Source organism: Anser cygnoides, chromosome 19, assembly GCF_040182565.1.
Source record: "Anser cygnoides isolate HZ-2024a breed goose chromosome 19, Taihu_goose_T2T_genome, whole genome shotgun sequence".
NCBI classification, from domain to species: domain Eukaryota; kingdom Metazoa; phylum Chordata; class Aves; order Anseriformes; family Anatidae; genus Anser; species Anser cygnoides.
The window spans coordinates 7,318,013-7,343,757 of record NC_089891.1 but is presented as its reverse complement, the minus strand read 5'-3'; the positions used below and the strand labels follow the sequence as shown (position 1 = coordinate 7,343,757).

Sequence of the window (25,745 nt, the reverse complement as noted above, 5' to 3'; positions counted from 1 at the left end):
CACCTAGCAGTGGAAACCCTTCACCTAACATTTAAAACTCCTAAGCAAGCAGGCCAACTAGGTATTTGCATCAAAACTGCCATTCTGCAGACCTAGAGAAGGGGTTAACCAGTGTACACCTAACCTGAATCACAACTCTGAAGGTATCTCCTACCATCTGAACTATCTAGAGACTTCTGGGCCTCTAGAACATTTAAGCTAGATGCTGCAAGTTTAATAAAATAGATGATGTGCCTGCTGTGCTATAGTGAGCACATGTAATTGGTCCTCCATACCACTGGAATGCAAGTACATCTACCAGAGTCAGACAGATCCTCATCAATCTTTAGCATAAAGAGGTGAATTTTCCCTTCCACTCTTACAAAACCATGTTGTTTTTAAATGTACACTATCGTGTTTACTTGCAGCATTCCTTGCCGATGTTAATGGCCATTACAGGAAGCTTTTGTAAGAGGTTACGAGAAGTGCACAAGTACACAAGGAGAGGGAGCGAGAGAAGGACTCAATAGCTAGATGGAAATTAAAATTATGACATATGAAGTAAAAACGGTGTTTAAAGATTAGTTTTAGTGAGATTGCAGTTTATTTTATAACAGCATCTCTAAGAGAGCTCATCAGGAACACATTTCTGCTGCCCTGGGTAGCACAAAAACAAACAGGCAACTTTAAATAACCCCTGCTTTACAGAATAACCTACAAGTAAGCTAAGAGCCTATTGGAAAAAACAAATAAATAGCAGTTATCTGATTCTGAGTAGTCTCACAGTGCTGTTTTAAATAAGAATAAGAATAAGAACTACTAACATAAGCAACCTCTGAAGACTATTTTTATGAAAATGAAGCCTTTTTAATGCTTTCCATGATGCTGTATGAATTTGTGACCATATTCTCAGTGCTTTCTGAAAACAAGATGCTACTTGACCTCAGAAGACAAGTCTCTAGAGCAAGAAACTGCTAAAAATAAATTATTTTCTAGTATTTCATTAGGCACTCCCAGTTATCCACCTCATGCAATAGTGCACTCAAAGGGGTCAGAACGAGTTCAGACAGTAATGGAACAATTCCCACTGAAATAGCGATGTCCTCGGCGACACGACCACTGCGCATCGGGGAGCGGATTAAGGGGACATCAGCTGTAGGGAAAGCAATGATGCCAAACCGGTACTAAATGCACGCGCTGAGAACGTGCTGGTTTACATTGCTGTGAAAAGCCAGTGAGGTAAGGCCTAGGGGTTGCCTTAGCCTCAGCTGTGAGTGTCTACTATTGCTCAGTTAAAACACTTAGTATCACCTTTATTCCTTGGTCCTTTGTTCCTTATATTCCCCTGGTCATTTCCAAGGACTATCAGTGCTTGCTGTCAGTGTAACTTCTCATGATGTCTCCACCATTTAGCTCAAGGTGCAGAATTTTGCCAAAGGAGAGCGTGCCACCACCCAAGCACATTAGCTCTGGGCCCATGGAAGCTAAAGGATTTTTTTTACTGCAGACTTCAGCAGGCCTGGGACTTCACCCCAGTCGTCTGCCAGAAACACAGTTCATTGACAGATCCCTGCCTTCTGACTCCGTACCAGAATATCAATACATGCAATCACAAAAAGTAATTAGTGACACCGTGTTCTTCAAACAGACCTTCAGCCCTGTATCAAACTGCCAAACTAGAGTTAATTATTTTACTGGGAGATTACAAGAATATTTAATGCTGATCTTAATGCCTTAATTATCTTTCTGCCGGGTAAGTGCCTGCAGGTTCCAAGGAGGGCAACCTCAACGTTTCAAACATCGCCTATATGCATACACTGAAAGAAGCTTTTCTTGGGACTCAGGAAGCAAAGTTTCTCCGAGAAGACTGTTGAAAAAACACTGCCAACACTTGTAACTGCATGCAGCCATGGGTTAGGAGCTGGCCAGTACTTGAAACCACACTATTTCATTTAGTCAAGCTCAGAACAGTGACAGAGCAAAAAATAGTATTGGAAAACGTCTGCTTACACAGCAGCTTAAGTCTGTAAGCTGTTTTGCAGAATGACTTACTCTGGAACCTTGCTCACTGTGCACTATTCATTTCAAGAGGAAATATAACTAATATCTTCAAGTCTCACAAAAGCAATCAGAACACTGCTGCTAATGAGATTTTATAGTCCATGCCAAATATCCTCATATCAATTTTCTTATTTCTACCATGAAATTATGAATAATGTATTTTGCCCTGTATCTTAAACTAATTCTCTTTCACAGGGACAAACGTGTAAAAACCCTAATGTTAATTATTTAAAATTTCTATTTATCTTTACACGCAAAATTAATAGCATTGACTGCGTTACGTGTCCCTAAAGTAAGATTTCATTCTCTGTTGGAAGAAAAATTGCATCTTTAATTTCCAGTTATAAATATTTAGATAATGAGCAAAACTACTTGAGTAACTCTGACCTAAAGGTATGCTCAACTTTTGCATATGGACTCCTGAGTGAAACCACACTGCCAGTCTGTGTGAGAGTTTGGCCAGATCACGAATAATGCAAAAATGCACTCTAACAGGTCTCAGCATCACAAAAAAATGAGTGTTTCACATCGGTAAACATTTAAAAACAACAGAAAAGGCTCCATCTGAAAGTCAGGTTCTTTCCACTTGCAATGACATACCAAGAAGGTAATTATGTGACAACTCTCATCTCAGCATGCCACACTCTACATTTAATTTTCAGTGCAGTTTTGGTGCTGCACTCACACAAAAATCAGCTACTTCATCATTTGTAGCAGCAATAAGAGATGAGCAGCATTCCTTAACGTTGTTCCTTACACATACAAACAGAGTAAGTGAGCTTCATCCTGCTCTCCTCACTGCTAGTCTGAACAGCCCTTTCGAAGATGTGAATGTGATGCAGATCTCTGCTTTTACGAGCTGGCAAAAAAAGAAAATCTGGCATTGCCCTGAGGAAGTCCTGCAGTAGGTCATTCTTAATCCACACCTGTAATTGTGGATCTGCCTCTGAACAGCTCCTCAGGACTCTTAAGTGGGGAAAACTGCACTAGTGCAAATACTTTGAACTGGGATGCAGATTTAATGAGGTCTCAGCTGACCTTAACGCAAACTCCTTCTGAATACAGAAGCTTGAATCCACAGGTCTATTTCTGGACAAACATCTAACAGCTACAGAACAGCCTTGCTTCACTCAGAGGGCACAGGACTGAATTTCTGTAGTTTTCTCTTTTACAGTAGTTTGCTTTTTATTTGTGTGCATATATGCACATATATACATGTCCATATAAGTTATATACATGTATGTAGAAGTTTATACACATAATAGCGATATAATGTATATACAAAAACAGGTGAAGAGGCAATAAAATAGTTGAGTTAAACTTCACTCTCATAAATAAGTACATATATATGCACCCATACATAATATAGCTAGATATGCATACACACAGACACACATTCGATTACAGATAGTTGAGCAAGAAGTTGCTGTCTTTCAGGCACACACATTCAGGATCCTGATTTTCACAGCTGGTGCAAGTTAAATTGGCACCAGTGAAATGAACTGAGCTGGCAAAATTGGTAAGAGCTGAGGATTTGAACATCCTTCGTGAATATCAATCTTACTCAGGTACAGAAAAATGCACATTTTCAAAGACATTTAGACATCCTGGTTTTGACAGAATGATCTACTGTTTGTATACATCTATATATTTTTTCCCCTTTTCCACCTGGGAAAGGCAGCAATACACATGCAACAATAAACCCTAACACCAAGGCATTCTTGGGAATAACAGATCACTTGCCTGGCTATGAAAATCAGCTCAGTTTAAAATCCGTTGCTTTTCTCCAGAAAAGCAAACGATGCTAAGTGATTCAACTTTCACATCCATTTACAGAAACAATTATAAAAGAAGCAATAGCACATCAATCTCTTAAACCCCAGTGTATCTTACAATCCTGATTTAAAAAACAAATGCCTGCCTTTGTGAAAATCATGTTTAATAATTCTTATGGGCACTGTGCAGGGAAATGAAAGAACTGTAGCTTCAGGCACATTTTGCACACTGATGTGTTTTCCAGTCTCCCTGAACAGGAGTAAAAAACTACTGGAAATAAATATAACATCTGCATTTTCTCCCACTTCAAATTTTGTAAGAGCACAGGGTTGAATTTTATTCAAGCATGTTGTCAAGGGAGAGTGGAGGAACAACTGACCTTTGAATCAGCAACAAAGTCTTATTAAAACCAGCTAGATGTACAACAGTTAAGCCTGAAACCAGCCGCTGCACTGTTACGGTTAAAAAAAATTTCCAGCAGGTCTTCAGAAGAGGGTGGGAAAGGAGAATATTCTACCTGCAATGCTCGGCTGAGAATGAGGGAATACGCTTCTGGTTCTTTCCCCTGCATTCCAAAGCTTTTGTTCTAGTAAGAACACCACCAAATGCTGCCATCATGCTACTGAGATACTGGGATAAGCATACTGCCACTCATCTTCACAGGTCAGTTGGAGCTAACAGACACTTTCTGCATTAATAGCCTGAGAAGAGCCTTCAACCTACCGTTCCTGGCCTTCACTGACCAACAGGAAAAGCCCCCCTCCTCCTCTGCATCCAGGAGCCTGCAGCATCTGAAAATGCAGTGGCTTACATGCAACCCAAATAAATCTTAATTTTAACAAAAAAAAGTGAGTGGGTGCCTTCAGGGAATGGGAGACAGGGAGGCTGCAGACACCGCCTCTTTGCAGCCTGCCTGGGCTGCTCAGCAGGGCCTTCCTGGTGGAGCAACCGTGTGCCTTCAGAAGCACGTCTCTGGCCAGACTCTGGGAAATCAGTGGAGCTTCACCAGTTGACAAAGGATGAGGATTTGTCACCACGTGTATGTAAAGCTGCTGGCATCAGCCTTCCAAAGATTCCCCGGAGATTCATTGCCTTCTGGCTGCCCCATTGCTTCCCGTCATCTGTCTCCGATTTCAATTTTGCTTTGATTTTGAGGGGAGTTGCAGATAAGCTTGGGCGAATAATAGCTTTGAATTCTTATGTTTTGCTTCTTCCTCACCTCCAATTGCTTGGGATCTGAAATGAAATTAAGCTGTGGGTATGCTGAAATTGTGGGAGAAATGTAAGTTGAAGAATTTGAAGTTAATGGTACTTTTAATCAAAAAAAGAATGGTTATTTCAGGAAAAAGTTATTTTAAAGAAAAAAGAAAATGGGCAACACAAAAGTGTTCTCATTTAGGGAGGATTATCCTAAAGGTGGAGATGTCCAAAACAAGAACTTCAAAAAACGTGTGAATTTGCAGACTACTGCAAGACTGGCCAGAGCTGTGTATTTTGCTCTACAGACATTTCCAGTCAAAAAAAATTACCTTCATGGTCCAGACTGTACATTCCTCAAACGTCAGTTCCTAGGATCCTGAAGATGGGCACCTCAAAACCCAGGAATCAGTCCAGGATTCACAGTTCAGGAGGGATGTACATGCTTGAATCGTCTTACTGGTTTCTCAGCATCCACATTATGGAACTTCTGTCGAAGCGTGCTCATCTTGGTATTACACAAATACAGCTAATTTTCGAACAAACAAGTTGCTCCACGTAAAACTGTCTTCTAATATTATTAATCAGGACATCATTAAACCAAGTAAATCATCATTCTGAAGAAGACTGTTTCCTAGAACTACTGGCACACTCTTTTCTTTCAGAGAAGAGATAACTGAAGTGGAGGTGATGAATGCACACAAGCAGATCAGAAGCCTGGGAACTTGCACTTCCACCTGGCAAATTCCAAACTCTGCTCCCGTATTTAACCCCAGCTCTCTCGGTGCACATTCCTCATCAGAAATCACTGCAGGAGCAAGCGCCCCACCAGCAGCTATTCCCAAAAAACCACAACTCCACTTCGTTCAGTTCATCAAGTTCTAAGAACTTGAACCAGAAGGGCTGATCCAGGCATTTGTGGCCAAGAAATGGCTTTGAAAAAAAGGTGTCTTTTCTGTTTTATAATCCTGCTGAAATAGCACTCTGCACCTCACATAGATGTAGGAGAGAGAGCAGACCCACCACCAGCAATTTCTGACAGTGTTAGATGCTTCTGTTGGGAATCTCATTACCATTTCCTAGGAGCAACCTGTAAGTATTTTTTCGGTCTCATTATTAAACACAGAGCTTACAGAAGTTAGTGTGTTTCACATGCACAGCATAAATGCCACTTTAAAATCACATCAAGGGTGTGGGATGAGATTTTCAAGGTGAGATTGAGAACTCTAATGGAAGTGGAAGAAGAATTTAATCAGTCACAGCAAGCCTGTCAAACTTTCTATTTCACTGTCTGCCAAGTGCAAATATGCATGATAACCATTGCTTAATAGATGAACTCTAACATACATTAAAAATCAACTATTAGAACAGTTGCACAAACACTTAAAGTAAAATTTGTAGCAGGATATGCCTCTGAAGGCTTATCCTTACGAGGCTTTTGAAATGCTTACATGAAGGACTGTTGTTGCTTTCAATCCTCTATTTATTCATAATGTATTGAGACAAGAAAAAGACTCATTTCAGCTTCCAGATCCATTACTCCAGGCAAGCAAAATCAGTTTAGTCTACGTTTCTTTCACCAGTACTTAATTAAAACTCCATGGTAAAGGGAAATAGTTTCTCTGCAATATTAATCTTGTTTCTCCTCTTTCTTTTTAAATGGGAATAAACATAACAAAGCATATCATTAACTAAATTCTGAAATTAAGCCTTGTGCCTGCATGGGATCTCACTGACATTCAGCCTCAGTAGTTTCCAATATCTAGACTCTTACCTGGGGGCTGGCAGGGAAGCCCCCCTCACTAACGTTGCTTCCTACAGCCAGCCTCAAACCCCCAGTCATTAAGCAGGACCAAAATTTCTGTTACACACCAAACAAACAGAGTAAAACCTTTTAATTTAAGTCAAGAGACCACAAAAAGAAATAATTAGCAACAGATTTCAATCCCATAGCAGAGGTGCTACTCCAAGAAAAAGAAAAAAGCAACATACAGCAGAAAGCCACGGCCTATTAGTGGAGACAGCATTCAGGCTGTGACTGGGAGGAAATTCATTTCTCCGGGTGGTGCTGTACTGTGTGAACGCACACAGGCACTTGCATTAACAGAGGCTTGAAAATCTCTGCACCACTCACCCCACGTCGGGCAGGCAAATCCTTCGCCAGCATGTGGATGCGGTGCTGAGACAGTCCAGCGGCTTCCTAAGTGCTGAGTTTTACGAAACATCATAACGGCAGCTTTCAAAAAGGATTTGAAGAGTTCCAGGAGAACTCTGAGAATTGGTGAGAAGCCCTTGTAAAGCACAAGGAGGCAACATGCAAGCAAAAAGTACATGAATGAAAGCCTGACAAGCTGAAGGCCCAAGTAAACTTCAGCTGGCATTAATGGGCAAGGTGGGAGTCAAAAACTGACTTTGTGTGGGAGCTGCTGGGCAGAAGGGACACTGCTGGGTACCATGGGATAACTTGCCACTGCAATCATTACAGCACTCAGTGATACTGCAGGAGCTATAAGCTGTAAGCTCCAGCACATACCAGCTTAAACCCACAGAGATATGACAAAGGTAAGTTGCAGTATATGGTACAGAGCGAATAGGTCTTGCTGGACGGAACTGAAAAATTTCATGCCTCCAAACAGCAGCTGGTTACAAAAATATCCCTGACACGTTTTCATTTAAGTGCTCGGTTTGATGATGGTCCTCTCTAGCTCCCTTAGGACCAATTTAAAGTTTACCACATCCTTTCTTTGAAGGGTACTTCTGAAGTGCTTGCAGAGTTTACAAACCAATTCAGCTATTAATATTCTATTTCTCTCCCTCAACTTTCCAAAATACTTTGAAAACAAAGACTGATTTAAGACCTCAGTATATCAGGATGCACATCTGCTGCTTACTTTAACACCATTTCCAGTCAACTGCAGGAACACTCCCCAACCAGATGCAAAGCTGAGTAAAATCCATCTCAGAATATTATTTTGCATTTCCCTGCTAGATAGCCTGAGCCTCCTTTGCTTATACAGTACAGTGGAGTTACACCTGAAGAAAACTCAGACTTTCTCGTGCCATGCCTCTCTTTGCTATTGCTGCTGCCAGTTACAGCAAGACTGAACTTCCTCCATTGTATGTTACAAAGACTGACTGGACGTTCACTGTGATGTATGGCCAAGATGAATGAAATAGCTGTTAAGAATAAAGCAGTATAGCTTGCATGAAGCTGAAGTCTGCAGCCAGTCTGAACCACCCCAGCACCTGCTTTTTTTTTCCTTCATGCCAGTGAACTATTAGAAGTCAAATACACGTGCTCACCGTTCCTCCTCAGTGGGAATTTGCTTTCTAGTCTGCTTCGTTGTCATTCTGTTCTATCACACATGGAGAAGAAACAAATGAACAGAGAAACATTTTCTTGGTGATTATGGCCCATCTGACCTCAAGCAAACACTGGGCCATTCTCTGTATACTGCATTGTCCGTGCTGTGACGCACAAGGGCCAGTGGACTAGGTTTGCATTTACTTATTGACCTCAGCTTCAGTGCATCTTGCACCAAAGAGCTGACTAAAACAACTGATAATCCAATCAGCTGCTGCCAATCCTAAAACCTGAACTTTTGAGATTGTTGGGACCTGGCAGTTCTTATTAACTGCTAACCATGCAAATCTTCTACCTTGGAGCAGGGTGTTTTAGGAACCCAGGCTCTCATATTGCTCTTGCTAAGACCAATTGAGTTGCTCACTAATAGGCATAGGTGGGAGACTAATGCCTTCTTTGGTCTTCATACCAAAAACTTTTAGAGAAAAAAGCCAAAACCTAAACCATGTTGCACCTAGTATTTTCCTCAAGTAACAATTAAACTTACCTAAGACTGATTGCCCTGACCCATCACTAGCTATTGTCTCGTCTGGCAGGGCGACAGTCTCGTCCTTGCTGTGTTCTGTCACATTTATTTCTCCCTGCCTCAGAAGAGCCCAGGGAACTCCATGCGCTTCTTCAAGCATTAGTCAGCTCTGTCTCAGGACAGAGCCAAAATGCAGCCGGACTCAGGATACAGAAGAGCAGCAGCCTGGTGCGTAGCGCAGCAGCAGAACCACTCTGGCCTGTGAAGTTTTCAGAGCTAATGAGTACGTAAACACAACTACAGCAATAACTGCACTTGCTTATTTTATTCTGACAGCTGTGCTTCAGCTGTGATTATTCTCTGTTCTGTAGCAGTAAATGTGCTATCTGCCACATAATGAACTCTTCATAATCAAAACCCTCAATATTTGACCCAGTAGTTAAATATTTGCAAAGAGATTGACTGAGACCGCTAAATCACATGCAGGTTCTAAAACACAGAGATTAGTATAATGTTAATCAGGCCCTGCAGTATTTCTCGGTGACTAACTGGACAGGAACAAACCAGAATATTTGTGTTAAAAGACCCCAGAAGGTGCACATCACAACAGCTCTGCTGCAGCTGGCTGAAAACACAGACTGCAGAGAATAAGCAGTAAAAATATACAACCCTTCCCCCCAACAAACAATCATCATCATTCACCCAAAATGTTATTTCCACGCTGAAATCCTGACCTCCAGCTCCAGTTATTTGACTGATGGTGCTGGCAAAGGGGGCAGCTGATGAATTGAGCCATCAGAATATTCCCAGCCTGAAGGTAATTCTCAGAGCGTGGTGATCCGCTCCAGCAACTGCTACGCTTCACCACTGCTTCCCAGCACTTCTGATAGGGGCTGCATGCAAGGCTCCACAAAGATCTGAGGACCCAAGACAGAAATGTCTTGCCCCAGCAACAGAGGAAATAAGTGGTTTAGGGAGTCCAAGACAATAAGCCAAGGTAGGATTCAATGGAGCGCATTTAAGGACAGTTCAGATGTCCAGGTTAAAACCCACAGTTTTGGGGGAGTATGAGTGATGGTGACTGGGACAGATGTCTGCACACTGTAATTCCTACATTCGTGAGCCAGATTCATCTCTTAGGGGGTCACAACTGTCCATGACCAGCTTTACACGTGGGTCCTTTGTTTCACTAATATCAGGGCTTCCCACCTGAGCTGTGTTGAAGCTGTCGATGCAAGAACAGGCTGGACCAACACCGATTTAGGGTGGTTCGCACGAGAAGGATGAGTGTAAGCCATTCACCCCCTTTGTTAATTTATCCTGCCAGCGTGGGTATGCTCAGGTATTAAAATCCAACTTGCTAACATGAGCTTTGCAGCTTTCCACTGCTGTCATAGTCTATTGTCCCTAACCCAAGAGGCAAATAAACCCTTTTCAAATAAATTTCAATTAGCCAATCTTTCCTATTGTTAAAGATCAAGGAAAAACCCCGGAGAACCCCATTAACATGCAAATGAGGAGGCACACAAACACAGCTCCTATGTGAGCCTGTATCAGCAGAAACACAATTAATTCTAAATACAGATACACCCAATGAGATTAACATTGGGCAACTTTGTAACAGACTCTCATAACCTATTAATTCATACCCAGTGCTACCAAGACCCCCCCAAGAGCCTCCCTGTATCTTTGCTGCCAAAAATATCAAATCCCTATGGGTAAGTGGCACCAGATCTTCTACGTTTAATCCTAGTAGAGACAGTTGTACAATTTCCACCATAATGCAACTGTGGGAGTTGGGTTGCAGAAACGGGGCCAAGCCCACCTTGCTTTGGCATGGTGAGAGCTACCCCAGTGCTGTGTCTCTATTAGGACTTTTCACTCAGTTGTCTTACCACGAAACTACACTGCAACGGATTTTGCTTTGCACCAGCTGTGCCATTCCCCTGACCATGCAGCTCACAGAATCTTAAGGGCCTTCCCCTTACACTGTTTACGAGGGACAAAGCTAGCATCAAGCCCCAAGCCTTCTGGACAGCACAGGAATTTAGGGCTAGTAACTTCACTGCAACTCTAAACGTTTTACTTTGTCATTTTGCAATACTACCTCTGGTCTGAGCCTTGTTTTTTTTTTTGTTTTTTTTTTTTTTGTTTTTTTTTTCCCATTGACTTTAGACAAGTTATTTAACCTAGCAATTTCTTGAGGCAGCAATAACTTTTCTTCCTGAAAAGAGAATCTTGATAATTTCTAATTTAATATTTGCAAAATACTTTCTAGAGTGATTATGATTATTTCCAAACTGAAATGCAAAAATAATCCAAGCCCTTTATCACATTTTGCCAGAAGAGCACGAGCAGACCCCTTGTACACTTGTATGCCCAGACAACAACTATGAAGCACTTTTCATTAGAAATCATTCAGGTCTTTAAGCAAATTCATGTTGCTCATGATTGCTTGCCTCCAACCTTTCCACCAACATGTGTGATCTCTTGTTATTTTCATTTTTTCTACTACCCCTACTCAAAAAAAAAATTTTAGACACACTACAATTTCCTCAGAGTATATTTTAAAACATTTTCCGCAAGCTTTGACTCCTGCAATTGAGTTACAGGTGCAATGTTTATTCAGCCAGGAAGCAGGAATAGTATTATGTTGCTGAGCGTGAGCCACACAGCATAAGTTCAAGATTTTGGATAACATAGTACAGACTAAGCATCTTTTTAAAATAAAAATACCGTATCAATTGGGGAAAAAAATAAAAACCAGCAGCATAAACAAAACCACTTCTACCAACAGTGAGTCTGTGCATTTTCTCAGCTCCTAAATGATGTCAGGTCCCCATTCCTCCCTCCCAGTTCTTTTCAGACAGTTTGACAGGGAACTAAATTGTGCCATACAAGACAGTTTCAGAAGTCCTGTATAAAGCTATAGAATTGAGATATATTGGCTCCCATACAGCCTAGGTCCCCATATAGCCCGAAGACAGAATGTTAACGCTTGTTAGCAGGCCTGTTTAAGATAATTGTAGCATGCCATCCCAGCAGCTGATGTCTCTCACATCCACTGCAAAGCCCATGCGATGCAATTACACGCGAGGGAGAGCTGCTCAAAACATGTCGTTTAATTGCAAATGAGCTACCCAGGAATCATTTGTGCCACTCTGTGTGGGCAGCGTCCAGTGGGGGACACTGCTTACTGAGCCCTGCGTGGCATTAAACAGGAGAGCATTCCGATCGCCTGCTCCATGGAGACACCGAGCAGTCCCCTGCCACCACAGTAATGATGCTTTCCCTGCCAAGGCACTGCAGCAGGAAGGCACTGATGGCCTCGCGAGCCCTCAGACAGAATGGCTTCGGCAAGGCAAAGCTTCCTAGTGTAATAGTGTGGCTTTACCTCCCCAGAGAGACAGGAAAGTAAAAAGTAGCTTGGAAAGCAACAGCAACATGCAACACTACCAGCCCTGCTCCCTGTTTAATGTTCCTAGTTTAGATTTTTTGACTGGAGGCCGAGGTGGGAATGGTGACAGAAGATATTGCGTGGTTGTGTATGTAGTAGCTGCATTTGGACAGTACCAGTGGAAAAATATTGACAGGCCGAAGGATTGTAGATTCAGCAAGTATCAGGAAATAGTCATAACCAACCTATATTTGATGGAATTGCTTTATATAGATTATGCTTGTATTGACTCCTTCTGGCAGAATTCTAAACTGAAATTATTCCTCTGAATGCACACAAAACAACAAAAACTGATGTATGCAAACGCAGAACTACTTCTGAACAAAGGCCATAGAATTTTTCTTCCAGCTATTTAAGTTCAGGAAGATACTCATAGGAATAAAGTACCAATGGAAGTTAACTGCAGACTTAGGAACTTGTAGCACAATAGAAGCAAATCTCCTGGGAATTCTGATTCAGCAGCAACTTCTCAGGCTGTTCAACTGTACCAGAATCTGGTAGCCTTGGCCCATGCTAATATTCCTCTTGCAATATCTCAGAAGCATTATGCTACCGTTCAGAGAAAGTCTAAAATATATTCCGACATCCAAATATGTTCTTACCTCAACAGGAGGCCATTATGGTGTAATCTGAAAAGAAATGCTACGCAGGAGTGGGGTTCCATTGCTATATGGACAATGCAACTACGGAACAACACAAAGTATCAGATCTGCTTCTAATGAGTTTTGAACCGGTATTTAACAAGGAAGAGGGGCAAGCTCAGAAATGATTTATTTTGGTTAAGTTTAAACACACTTTTAGTTTGCCTCCAGTAATTAGCATGACAAATTGAGTTCAGTGTTCTGCTCTCTAATTTTCTTTAATAACTATGAGATTCCTGGACTTCAAACTGAGAAGTGTAAATGGCACTGCATGCATGAAAAATGTAGAGGATCCTAACACGCTGCAGTTGCTAGCCATAAACTGAACTGAACACTCTGAGCAGCCACAGTCGCAAGAACATCCTGGCACATCCGTACAGCTGCTCTCTACTGCGCTCCAGAGCTCACATGCCCCAGCTGTCCAGCTTGCAAAAAAAAAAAAAGCGTAGATGTGTTCTAACCTGGAGCAAACTACAGTTCCTTCACAAAAAATTGAGTGCAGATGACAGCTTTTCTCAGCAGAGACTAAGGGATAAGACCCGTAATAGGTTAGGGCTGTCTTTCCCCATACCCCTTTCTTTCTTTTTCCCCAAATGACACGGTGAGGACTATTCCCAGTTGGTGTAAAATGCAAAGTCAGCATGGATAAACTATTTCTGTTACTTTTGAGCTCTGTCATCCATCTCCACCTAACACTTATAGAGTCTGTAGGGATACGATCATAGCTGGACTGTAAAATAGCATCTGAGTTGAGACCCTAATTAGAGGTTTTGGATAAGCTGTTACCCTAAACAGTGACAAACACAACAGAAGAGCCACAAGCAGAAAGGAGCTCTGCTGTCCACTAACACCCTCGTACCTGAGGTGCTGGTGCTTCAGGAATTGCAATTCCCTGCTGTACAGAATAGCGCACTTCAGACCCTACTTTCAGAATTTAAGACATGCAGATCTTGAGGTAGCTCACTGCAAAAGGATATATTTACTTCCCAGTCCTGAAGGTCTCAGAATAATGGTCCGTTACCTAGATGCATGCAGAGCAGTACTCACAGAGTGCTCCAGGATGGGAATGGTCCTGACAGTGGGAGCAAGGCATAAAAGAGCTTTGGGGTCTATTCCACAAACTGAAATGCAGAGAAAAGGTCTTTCTTCAGAATTCCTGTATGGAAAATGGGGATTGGATAGAAAATTGTGAGGATCTGAATATCTAAACACCGAAAAGGAATGTCCTATCGCAGCCTCAGAATTACACGTTTCTTTGGAACATCTCTAAAGGTTGCCTCAAAACTCTTAGCTTAACTTCTGTTACATTCTTGTCTCCTTCTTACTGTCTGTAATTTAAATGGTAATTTGCATCTACTTTCTAAAAGCTATTTGTGAAAGAGTTTTAAGTTGTGTTATACATGATTAAACTAGTTTAAAAAAGATATCCTAAACACTCTTCCCCCCAAGCCAGTAGTGATAAAACCTTTTCAGGTTTTTTATTATTTATTTTTAATGTTGAAAGGAAATGCAGTATAAAATTATTTGTATAGATTCATGATTATGTCTCCAGCTAGAATTTCAGATAGCTTAGATTCAACAATAACAGCGCTTTGTAGTTCAATATTTGTTACACACATTTCTATATAATGATTGATTACAACAGAGAAGGGAATTATTTTAGTGCTTTGGGGGTATTTTACAACAAATAGATATCCTTGTCCTTTGCACAAATAATTTCTATGTGATGAGCTACTCATTGACTATGACAGGGTCAACATGAAATAAACAGCTAACAGATGCACTCTCTCCCCAGAGATCTAGCACATGTCGAAATTGCCATGCCAAGACATGCACTGGCCTTTCAAGCTCCGTGAATCAAGCTCTGTGGCATGAAGCCTGTAAAATATAAAGTTCGATCCCATTATTTCCCTTTTCTGACTGCACAGAAAGCATACTCATCTCTACAACAGTCTGAGACTGGGCTGACATAACAGAGACAGAGCCTAACTGCATACATACAGAAGCCCCAGGAGATAGACCCATACTCAGAACAACACACTGCTACCCAAACCAGCTGGACTGCTGGATCGTGGAGGCACATGCCTCAAATAGGGCCATGAAGGCCTTTGTGCTACCACCCCAAATCTGTTCTTGGTGCCAGAAGTGGCTCTGGTATCTCTTCAGAGAGCAGATACCACCAGATGTAGGTATTGGTGGTGCCTTCTACTTAAGGCATTAAAAAGTGAGTCACAAACAATCGCCACATTAATTGTTGACGTGAAAAGTGCAAATACATTTAGAGAAGGGTGCTGAAGGCAGCCCAGCACAGCATGCACTAACACTCCCCAAAGCCCGCCCAAGCACCGTTTGCAGCTATTTGCACAGCAGCACTCGGATTTTCCTACCTCTCTCCATTTCATGGCACTGAAGCCCAGTTATCAAGCCCAATTATTCTCCAGAAGGCTGGCACGTTCTCTGTCAGAACCAATACTACTTAGCCTGCACAAGGTGACAGATGTGCAGCTGTGGCTCTGCTCAGGACAGCTCGCTTGGTAGCACTTGGCTGGCATTTGGCAGCTCGGTTATGCAGTCAGCCATGATGCGACCACTTCACTGGTGGTGCGTGGGGGACTAATTGGAACTTTTGGGGTACTTTTCCTCATTCACTTGTTATTCCTTAATTTCTGCTAATAAAGCCTTTTGAAGGTAAAAACTTGCTGGATAAACACTATGCATTATTACCATCTTTGCTCAATGGCTCTTGTTCTAGGATATCTGTCATAGGTTACCCAGTGAGATAAGCAGCAAATAAAACGTTATCCAATTTTACCAGCTGCAAGAAGAAAGACAAAAGAAAGATACAACACCTGGCACGCAACTGAAGAAATACAATTTTCTGCTGACACCTTGCTATGAACTGAAGGAGCCCAGAATTAACAGAGAAGCTCAGGAGAGCTACTTGCCCTTTCCCCTGAATGAGGAGGTGAAGAATTGGGTTTTGACACCAGTAGGTGCTGAAACCACAGGGAGAGACTATTTCCTTCATCTTATGAGCTTCCAGTTTAACTCCCGCAGTTCGCTCTTAGTGATCATAACCCAGCACTCCAGACCAAAACAGTTTGTGATAGTGTACAGATGGGAAATGTGATTTATGGTGAAGACTATTTACCGCTGTTTCTCAGTTACTTCTGTAGCAAAGTCTAGATCCAGGATGCAGAGGATCCACCTCAGGCACATAGTTATACTGGACTGATGTTTAAAAGATTAAATCACTGGAAATAAGGGAATTCTGAATGATTGACAGTATCCCCTAACATTCATTTGACCTATTAATTTACTCTGTTAAAGTTCCCCAGGATCTGGCATTAGTTGCATGTCCTAAAGCATTCAAAGCAGTTAAGTTGGACAGACGTTAATAGGGGACAAGTTCACACCTTTGCCACGTAATGCTTAGAGGCTTTGCCCCCCAGTCACACTGCTAAGATACACAAAAATCCCACTGCCTGTATAAAGGACAGTTAGGGAAAGCATACACTGCACCCCTGTGTGAAGAACTGCATTTCAACCAGCCACACTCCCCTTCCCCTAGACACTTCTCTGGAAACCGCATCACTGGACACCATTTGCCAGGATCTGGCAGAGGAGAAGCTGCCTGTGCAGGGGGCTACAGCAGTACCTGGCTCTGTTGGCTCTACATGAGACTGTAGCAAAAGCAGAGACTGGGCAACCTTCATTTTTCAGTTCTCCTCCTAAGTTCCCCTGCTACAAAAATGAATCACAGGAATCTGAGAAAGGAACTCCTTCCCTGTGAGCTGTTTACCCTTGTGGAAAGCTTTGCCTCTTCACTTATTTGGATTCATATTACAAAAAATATTGCTGCAAGCAATTTCAGCATCCCTGCAGAGCCTGCTTTACTCTGCGTCTGAAAGAGAAACAAGTACATAATTCCTGTTTATCAGCTAGAACACTCCAACCTACATCACTTTTTAGGGTTAGATCACCAGCATATATAGAGAGCAAAATGCTGGCTTTTTAGTTATAAATGGAGAGTCTAGGGGAACCTCCAAGATGTAGTGACCACCGGAGGGTCCAGGTGCAACCAGTGACCACATACAAACCGAAGGGGATGGGAGGAGTAAGCCTCCATTCGTTCTTCCTCACTTGTAATGCAATGGGAGCTTAAGCCATGACAAAAATTAGACAGAAGTACAAGTTTTGAAGTCACAAACATTAAATCAATACAAAAAGAGAATACAGACTTTCAGTCCTACTTTAAAGCAAACACAACATATAATAATGAAAGCAAATTTTTCTCAGGGGTAGACCACAGACTGCTTGGGTCCCCAGTGAAAAGGCTGCAAAGCAGCGCTCTACAGAGAGCTCGCAGAAATGTCTCAGAAATGCAAAACTCCATGCAAATGCAAAGAAATGGAAAGATCTCATTAGCTACAAGGATCATGCCCTACTGAGTATATCTGTGCTTTTAAAAATTACCTCTGGTAGAAGTAATATAATAGTTTGAATGACTCAGGTTTTCATTACACAGGAGCTTTACTGTGCTATTCCTGCAATATAAAGGCCTTAAAAGTAGTCAAGAAAGGTGTCATACTTGGGAAAATCTGCTCAGCTTTACTTCCCAATTAGGTTAAAAACACCCGAATTATAAATAAGAGGTGTTCCAGAATGCATAGATAAGCTTTGTTGCATGTACCAGACAACTCAGCATCTAGACAGGAAATATATTTGGGGCATTTATTTTCATTTTTGTTGATGTCCGATGTTACAATACCATTTTAGCAAGGACCCCAGATATGCCTTTGGAATAGTTCAGGCAATCAGCTCTTTTAGTATCACATGCAATATTTATTATAATAATCACCTTAACAGAAAGATACTCCCTTTGACTCTAGAACGTTTCTAGAAGTTATGAGAGCTGGGTTTAAAAGCCATTTGCGCTCAAGTTCCCTGTACATCTCTGAGCAAGCCACTCACGGTCTGTGCTGCAGCTAAGTACCTGTGAAGTTGTTCTACCCTGCATAAGAATTGTTTTTTATAGACACTGTATATTATTAGTGTGAGGTGAGGAAGTGCCTATAGTCTTCACTAAGGGAACAGGACCGTACTGTGCTAGACACTGCAGTCTGCAATGATCTTGTCTTCTCTGTGCTGTCTCTCAGTGGTTTCACATTATAATCATGTTTGGTGGTAAGAAACTCACATAAGGCCTCCTCTATGTGTAGTGGGACAGATCTGTAAAAAAAACATGTATTGGGATTGACCAATCATGTACTTAGCTTGTGTTATTTATTTTTAGTTTGGGTGTTCCTGATTTAACTTAACAGCAATACAGAACATTTGATTAATGATTTAATATTTGATTGCCTAATTACAGCTTCAGTTACAGTTATAACAGCACTGAAAGTTTCTCAGCTTTACTCCCTCCTAGGGAACGTTTGAAAAATGTACCCAAGCAAAGAAGGCAAAGGAACGCTTGGCTTCACGGCAATTATTTTGTGTATGTGGTGTATTGAGCTCCGGTTGGGGAACCATAAAAATTACTGAGATAAGAAACAGGCTGTCAACTGAATGGAAATGTGGCCCTGGTGATTATTTAAATGGTACCATCAGACACTTCACCGTAATGTTTCAAGAGCAAATGTGCCTACGACAGTGAGGAGCCTGGCTTTTTAGTCTTGACTTCCCATTCACAAGGAACCTACAGGTTCCCTACAGACAGGCCTGGGAACCCCAGGTGTTTTGCTCCAAGGCATCAGCTGCTGTCTGGAGAAGCTGGGGGAGAAGGGGAAGGCATTCATCATTAGGGTTCGAAGCAAAAGAACATTATGAAGAGAGCAAGCTTCAAGTCTGAGAAAACTTCTTTGGAGGACACGATGAGGTGAATGATTTTGACCTGGCCTCCAGTGAAACTGATTTCAAATACAGCATCGCAACACGTAACGTTTAACTTATAAAAAATAAGAGGTAGAATATTCATTTCTAAGTTATATACGACCTGCGTCTTAAACTCTCAACACCTGCCCATCACATTAAATTACGTACATGGCTGAAATCTTAAAGTAATTACAGTAAAGATATCTAAATGCAAACTAATTTTCTAAAACAACTAATATTTCAAGAAGGCTAGGCCTCTCATTTTTGCAAGTGAGTTCTGTTTTTAATTATTTAATAATTTGCAGCATTACAAAGCATCCATAAGCAGTCAGAAGAGCTAAAGATACCTGAAAAAAAAGCTGCATATCCAAAATGTTCCCACATCTTGGTGAACATTTGAAATCCTTGCCCTAATTAAAGCCTAGCTCCTAAATCAAGGAAAATGCGAGTGACCATTGGGTTCTTAATTCACATTAGAAACACCACAAAGGAGGCAGGCAGCAGTCACTTACTGTGGCTTCAGCACCAGGCTGGATGTTTGTCCAGAATTTGGGACACAGTTATCTAGACCACACTCCCTTCCCTTTATCTAGGGATTTATTCAATCTCATGCTGTAACCTTCCTCTACAATCCCTCCAACAGTGACATTTCAGATATATTGTAATTACTGCACTGCCACTGCAATCAACAGGGTATTAATGATTTCTATTAATATAATGGACTCTTAAGACAGACAGGGTTTTTTTTCTCTCTTATGGAAACACGTTACGTTGCTGTCTTCAGGGAATACACCAAGCAAGCAGAAACTGCATCAGTCAAAAACTATGTCCTTCATGGCGAGCTGTTTGGAAGCAGTACTCCAGGTGCTGTGTCCTTGAGGGATTCTAGGTGCAATCTGTGCACAAGTGTAGAAGAAATATCAAAGGTCAGAAGCACTTAGTAACTGTGGGAGAGTTAGCAATTGCTCAGTGGCTAGGAAAAAAATAATTAGCCTTGCCAGGGATTTCTGAGGTAATCCCGATGTGTTATGGGACCTATTTTACATCCTGCCTGCTAAAAGGATTATATCATCTATCAGAAATGGCTGTACTACAAACTTCCTTTTATCATACACACACCAAAGATCAGGTGAGAGGTTTAATAAAACACTAAATGGAACAAAATGCTGAAGAAACTGAGATATAATTACCTCTGAAGCTTTTTCCTTGCCTAGCAGGAAGTCTTTTCATTACACGCAGTCTTTGCATTTTGAAGGCACCTGAGTCCTTCCTTGCACAGTGTCAGATGGAAAAAAAAATCTGAAGTTTAATGTGCAAAGAAAAGACAAAGCTTTCTCATCAAATACTGCTTGCTTGATACTCTAAAACAGCAGGGTAGAGGAAGTAAAAATATCTTAGTCTGAAAAATAGGTTTCTATCCCTCCCTCATGGCGAGGATAGACCAAATCTTTGCTTGGAGAAAATTGGCATAATTTCTTTCCAGTCAACCAATTAAAAATAAAGGAGAGCTCTGGAGTCCCAGAGGCTCTGGTTATTTTATGCTGTGCTACCACAGACATTTCAGCCACCATGGGGTAAAGTTACCATGATGCATGTCGTTGGAGATATATTAATAGTGAAACACTAGTACTACAATTTAATAGGATTAGCTGAAATTGCTGTAATACATTTTACAGATGGGGAAACTGGGACATAGGCAGACTTAATTTTAAGCAACTAAATCCATATTTTGGCACCAAAGCAACCCGACTCTCAGTAGTGCAGAACACTGAACTCCCAGACAGCAAAAGGGCTACAGTTTCCCCTATTCACTTCTCCTGGAGCAACCACACCTCTTGCTATCTCATGCACATTCCTGAAAGGTAACTGAGCATGAACCAGCAAGAACTCAAGGCCAGAGAGTATGTGCATCACTGAAGAGATGCCTGCTAAGGCATGGACCTTACAGGGAATTCCTACAGCAGCTTTATGTAATCTCATGTCCTGCATCCCAATCCTTGATGCTGGCTTTCCCTCCTCTAATCTGTACTGGAGAATCTTTCTCCTCGCTTCCTTCAGAATCCAGGGACAAATTCTCTCATCTGAACTGGATCTCTCCACTGAAGCCAAGGTTGCTACAGTGTAAAATTTGGATCCCTGCTGTGAGCTGCTTTTATTTGTTTTTCCATTGAGTCACTTCTCTTCCTTAATTTCTTTACTTTTGATCACTAGTGTCCAAGGGGAAAGCAGCACCACTTCTCAACGTTGCTAGTACAGGTCTAAACAAGCAATAAAAAAAAAAGGGCTCAGCCCAGTTCCCACAGCCATGCAACAAAAGCAGAGCACTTTTCACTACTATAAAGCAAAGCATACCATCCCCATTACATTATTTATTGTAGTATTTCTAGTACCTTAAACTGTTACAGTTTGTGCTGGTTCTTCTTACATTCTTACTTACGAAACTGCAGATGGATCCTGGCCATTCTGTCTGTGCAAATTCCAAGAGAGCTGACAACATGCTGCAGGGCACGCCACAGCACCTTCAATACATCATGCAGCCTCCTGAGGTCTCCAAGTTCATTCCTTTTCCTCAACTTCAACAGGCCAGATTAGCATCTCACTTTCCATCTACCATAGCCATTAAAACAAATTCATTCTGCTGCAGAAAATCCGCATAATCCACCAGACCAAACTTGCTTACTGTAGTCCCTTAACTAGAGAAGGGGAGCATTGCATCTGGCCTAGTTGTCAGCCTTCAAGCTATGGATCCTTCAGCTTCTATAACACCTGACAACGTGAGTCCGGGAGGAATTTATCACCCTCTGGTGACCTCCTCCCCTGTTTCCAGCAGAAGTCCTGCTGACCATTGGTGACTTCTGTCAGTAGGCAGCTCCTACGACAACATGGACATAAAGGAAATATTTGTATCAGTACTGCTTTTTGTCCAAGGCTTTTACTAAACTGAATGCCTGATGAAAACAAATTAAAATCGTTTGCTTCCAGAGGGTTAACTAGAATGAAATCTGACAGCTCCTTCACTTTAGAAGGTTTTATATCCCAGATGGTTAACAAATGTAGTAAATAAGCTTACAATTGCACTTTTTCTTGTTGCTGTCAACTCTAAGCCCCCTCAAGATTAAGAAGCAGAAGGTTAATTGTATATGCATTTGTTACCATCTCTGCTTCTCTAACCAACGTTGTGGGGGAAAGAAGAGGGGAAGCACAGGATCCTACTGCCCCATCCCTCCAGCTTTTGCCAACACGATTCCTTTACACCAGCAAAAAAGCTGGAAGAACACAGCACAAAACTGCATCCTCCTCCTCCTGTTCCCACCCAGAGCAGCCAGGGTGGTCTCCAAAGCTGCCAGTTTCAGAGGGCTCGAATACGCTGTCACTCACATCCACCCTACGAGCTTCAGAACAGCCTGCTGACTCCTGCAGATAGTTCTCCACCACCAGTAACTCAGCTCTGCTGTTTAAATGTATTTATAGGCACGAATACTACCCATTATGGGAACACACTCTCCTGTCAAGCAGTTCCAGCTAATCCTCCAACAAAGCAGCAGTAGCATTTCATGCAAATGGGTGTAAAGTTAAGTGACATTTTTGTGTGTGGAATACATACAGAGAAAAAAATTGGGATCCTTCCAAGTGGCAATTAACAAAATTATCACAGATAACCTGTCACAAACAACAACAGAAAATAAACATCTACAACTTAGCAGTGATTAAAGCACCACACCTTACTTAAATGACCATATTTATGGAAAACAAGAGCTACTCCAGCACACAAAACCCTGAGAGAGAGCAGAAGGCAGCAGCTCCCTTTGAGTATTGACTTTGCAAAAAGGAAGACAGCAGATGTTCAAGGCAACAGTCAAAACCATCAGGAGTTCCCATGGATGAAGGGATTTATCACATCAGTGCAGCCCAGCTCCTCCCAGGTCCTCTCCTAGTGAAGTAAGTGACCACTGTGCCAGTTAAACGTGATAAAAAAACATGGGTTTACAAGTAGTTGAGCGAAGAAACTCAACACCTGAAAGTTTTCCAACAGCCTGTTTTAATCTAAAGAACTTACAAGTGTCTGGTACGCCCAGCAGAACAGTGACACATTCCTTGCACTGAGCAGTCACAGTCACGCCTGAGGCCCCACGGTCATAAGCATCTTGTGGTCACCCCTGTCCCGATCTGCACTGTGTTATGGCTGCCGTGCCGAGAAGATCTACACTCGTAGGGAATCTACAGATATAAAATTAATGGGCAAACAAAACATCAGTTCTGGCAGCTCACCCACATAATTAGCACATTAGAGAAAACTTTGTGAGTAACATGTTAACATCATGAGGTGATGCCACTTCGATGAGATTCTGTTCTTGTGTTTGTGTTGTAAGACAGGAAACAGACACAGCAAGAAGACGAAATGTCCAACACCAACCTCTGGACTGTTCCAGCTAGAGAAAAGTTACAGTGGCTTGGGGCTCCATCCCGTAATTCAGAATTCATCCGCTCGCTATCCGTGAGACTTCTGACCACAAGCTGTGAGATCCAATCCTATCTAGGTCAGCCAGCCCAGTGAAAAAACAACAAAACAACTGAGTGCACAGCCCACGCTTCTGTATACAAACAAGATCTGTGTTCCTTCACCAAGAACTCTTGGCTTTCCCCACTGCTGTTCTCACCTGCCTCAGCAACAGTTTGCGAAGCCCTGAGGCCAGCAGCGTAACAGGCGGAGCCCCAGGTGTTTGGGAAAAGGGCTGCCCAGTGTTTGCAAATGGGCTCTTCAGAGTTGCTGTCTGGGGATTTCTGAGTCAATTAGCATTTATTGCTCATTTGTTTTAAGTTCTAAATTTGTACCAACACAAGCATCACTCTACAGAGACATTATAAAGTACTTACAGATTTTCAGCAAATTACAAGTCTGGGCTAGATGACCTTTCCCTAACCCTAATAAAGAAAATTCACCAGTCTAGCACAAAGTACTATGTTATGTATTTCACATCACACTGTTTCTATCCTACTTAAATAAGTCCCTGCTTACTTACAATATGTAAAGTCTGGTTCTTCACCTCTAATTTACAAAGCAGTCATCATAGAAAATGTGCATCGTCAAATAAACAAATCTATAATTATAGATCTGTCTACAAAGTCCTTACATACTATCAAAATTAAATCTGAAATCCTAACACCAAAAGAAAATAGAGGATATACTTAAAAAACAACTAATTAACAGAACAATATACAACAGAATGATACAGAAGAATATAATCTTTTGCAAGCTTCCATTTTACCATTAGCATTTTAATAAGCAAAATATCCTATTTTAGTAGAGCACTGTAACTTTGGCTTCTCAAGCAATGTTATTCAGCAATTTAAATTGTTCCTTTCAGCTTTGGAAGGAAATGGACTGGAGTTTGGTCAAGAAATCAATGTGATTTGAAATACACCCACTAACAACGAGGGGAGTATCAGTTCATACTCCTACAGCACAAACCGATCTGGAGCCATCATTATGTTTCAAAGCAAACTGCACCACAGTTACAAGAAGTCCCATCAGCAGCTTCAAACTCCACAACAAAGTAGCTGTGATCAAACCTTTGCAAGTGAAACGTTTTGATAGAAGGACAAACCTCTTCTGACAAAAAGTCAGAACTTTTATTAGAAATAAGGTGAGACGGTATGGGGACACTGCCTTACCCTGCATCATTTAGGCCCTCCTGGAGCTTTGGCACTGATTCCATCCATGGGTTTTGAATACGGCGATGGTCACACAGCCACCAGCACCTAAAGCACATGAAAAGCTGTAAGTTCCCCCAAAGCTGCGAGGCCTTGTTAGAGATGCACTCAGTGAGGGGGGAAGGCCACCACACCGACCACACTGAAAAGCAGTTCATTTAAGAGCTACGCACAAAGAGCTGTGTTTATGCACACTAAAAAGATAAACCACAGCCCACTGAAGTTGCTGTAGATTTGCTGTCGGACAGCTGTCGGACAGGCACATCCCTCAATCTTTTGAAAAACTGCTGGTTTTCATCCTATAAGACGGCTGCCTAGCCACGAGCCTGGGTTTTCTTTCAGTGGGCTGCTGCTGTTTTAATTGCAGCGGTTCCCATTAGCCTAAGTGAAGCGCTGCTACATCTAAGATGGGAGCTTGGGCTCAAGGGCTGCTCTTTAGAGTCCCACACTGTGCACATCATTACCCAGATCTAAAAAAATAATAATATTGATATTGAATTTCTGTTTGGCTTGACTTAGGTTTCTCATCTGCTAATATTGCAACAATAGCAGTAGTAGTAATCAAAGCAACACCCAAACTTCTTGACTGTTCCATGCACTCACTAATTTCCCAGCTCATTACCAACAAAGCAAATACAAATCACACAATTCATGGAAGAATTCTCTGCTTTTATTTCCTTTTGTTTAAAAAGATGCAAAGGGAAAAGTCTTGTTTTTTCAAATGGACCTTGATTTTTCAGTGCGCCTAATTAAGCTAATGCATCATTAAATAAGGTTAGAATAAAGCATTGGTCTGAGAGTTGAATCAGAGGCCCAATTAATAAAATATCAGAGAATCACAGAACAGCTGAGGTTGGAAGAGACCTCTCAAGGCCTTGTCCCACGCCCCTGCTCCAGCTGGGTCACCCAGAGCTGGTTGCCCAGGACCACATCCAGGTGGCATGGGAGAATCCCCAAGGTTGCCACGTTCCTCCGGAAAACCTATGCATCTTTCAAAAGCACCTGCCTTTCAGAGTGAGCAACTCACAGCAGACTTCAACACTTAGCTAGATCACCATTGGACTTCTGTTCACTCATATGAGAAAAGTAGTTTGGAATTTAACATTAAAACTTGATTAGAAATTATTTTCTCCTAGGAAGAGTACACTGTAAGCACCTAAAACTCTCAAACAGGTGAAAGATGGCACTGTTTATTAGAATGCACTAGGAAAACTCCAA

The 25,745-nt window shown here is 41.7% G+C and overlaps 1 long non-coding RNA gene across 2 annotated transcripts in view; it reads right to left on the bottom strand.

Annotated features, from left to right (window-relative positions):
- Positions 1 to 4,534: 4,534 nt before the first annotated feature.
- LOC125182847 (uncharacterized) overlaps positions 4,535 to 25,745 on the bottom strand; it is a 91,956-nt gene continuing 70,745 nt past the window's right edge. Inside the window, exons 8-10 of one of the 2 annotated variants that reach the window (XR_010825934.1) lie at positions 24,489 to 24,575; positions 5,346 to 5,503; positions 4,535 to 5,052 (exon numbers count right to left, since the gene is read on the bottom strand). This is a non-coding gene — a long non-coding RNA (uncharacterized lncRNA). Of the gene's footprint in view, positions 5,053 to 5,345; positions 5,504 to 22,533; positions 23,034 to 24,488; positions 24,576 to 25,745 lie in introns of those variants that run through there. The other variant, XR_010825933.1, reaches the window with a different exon arrangement.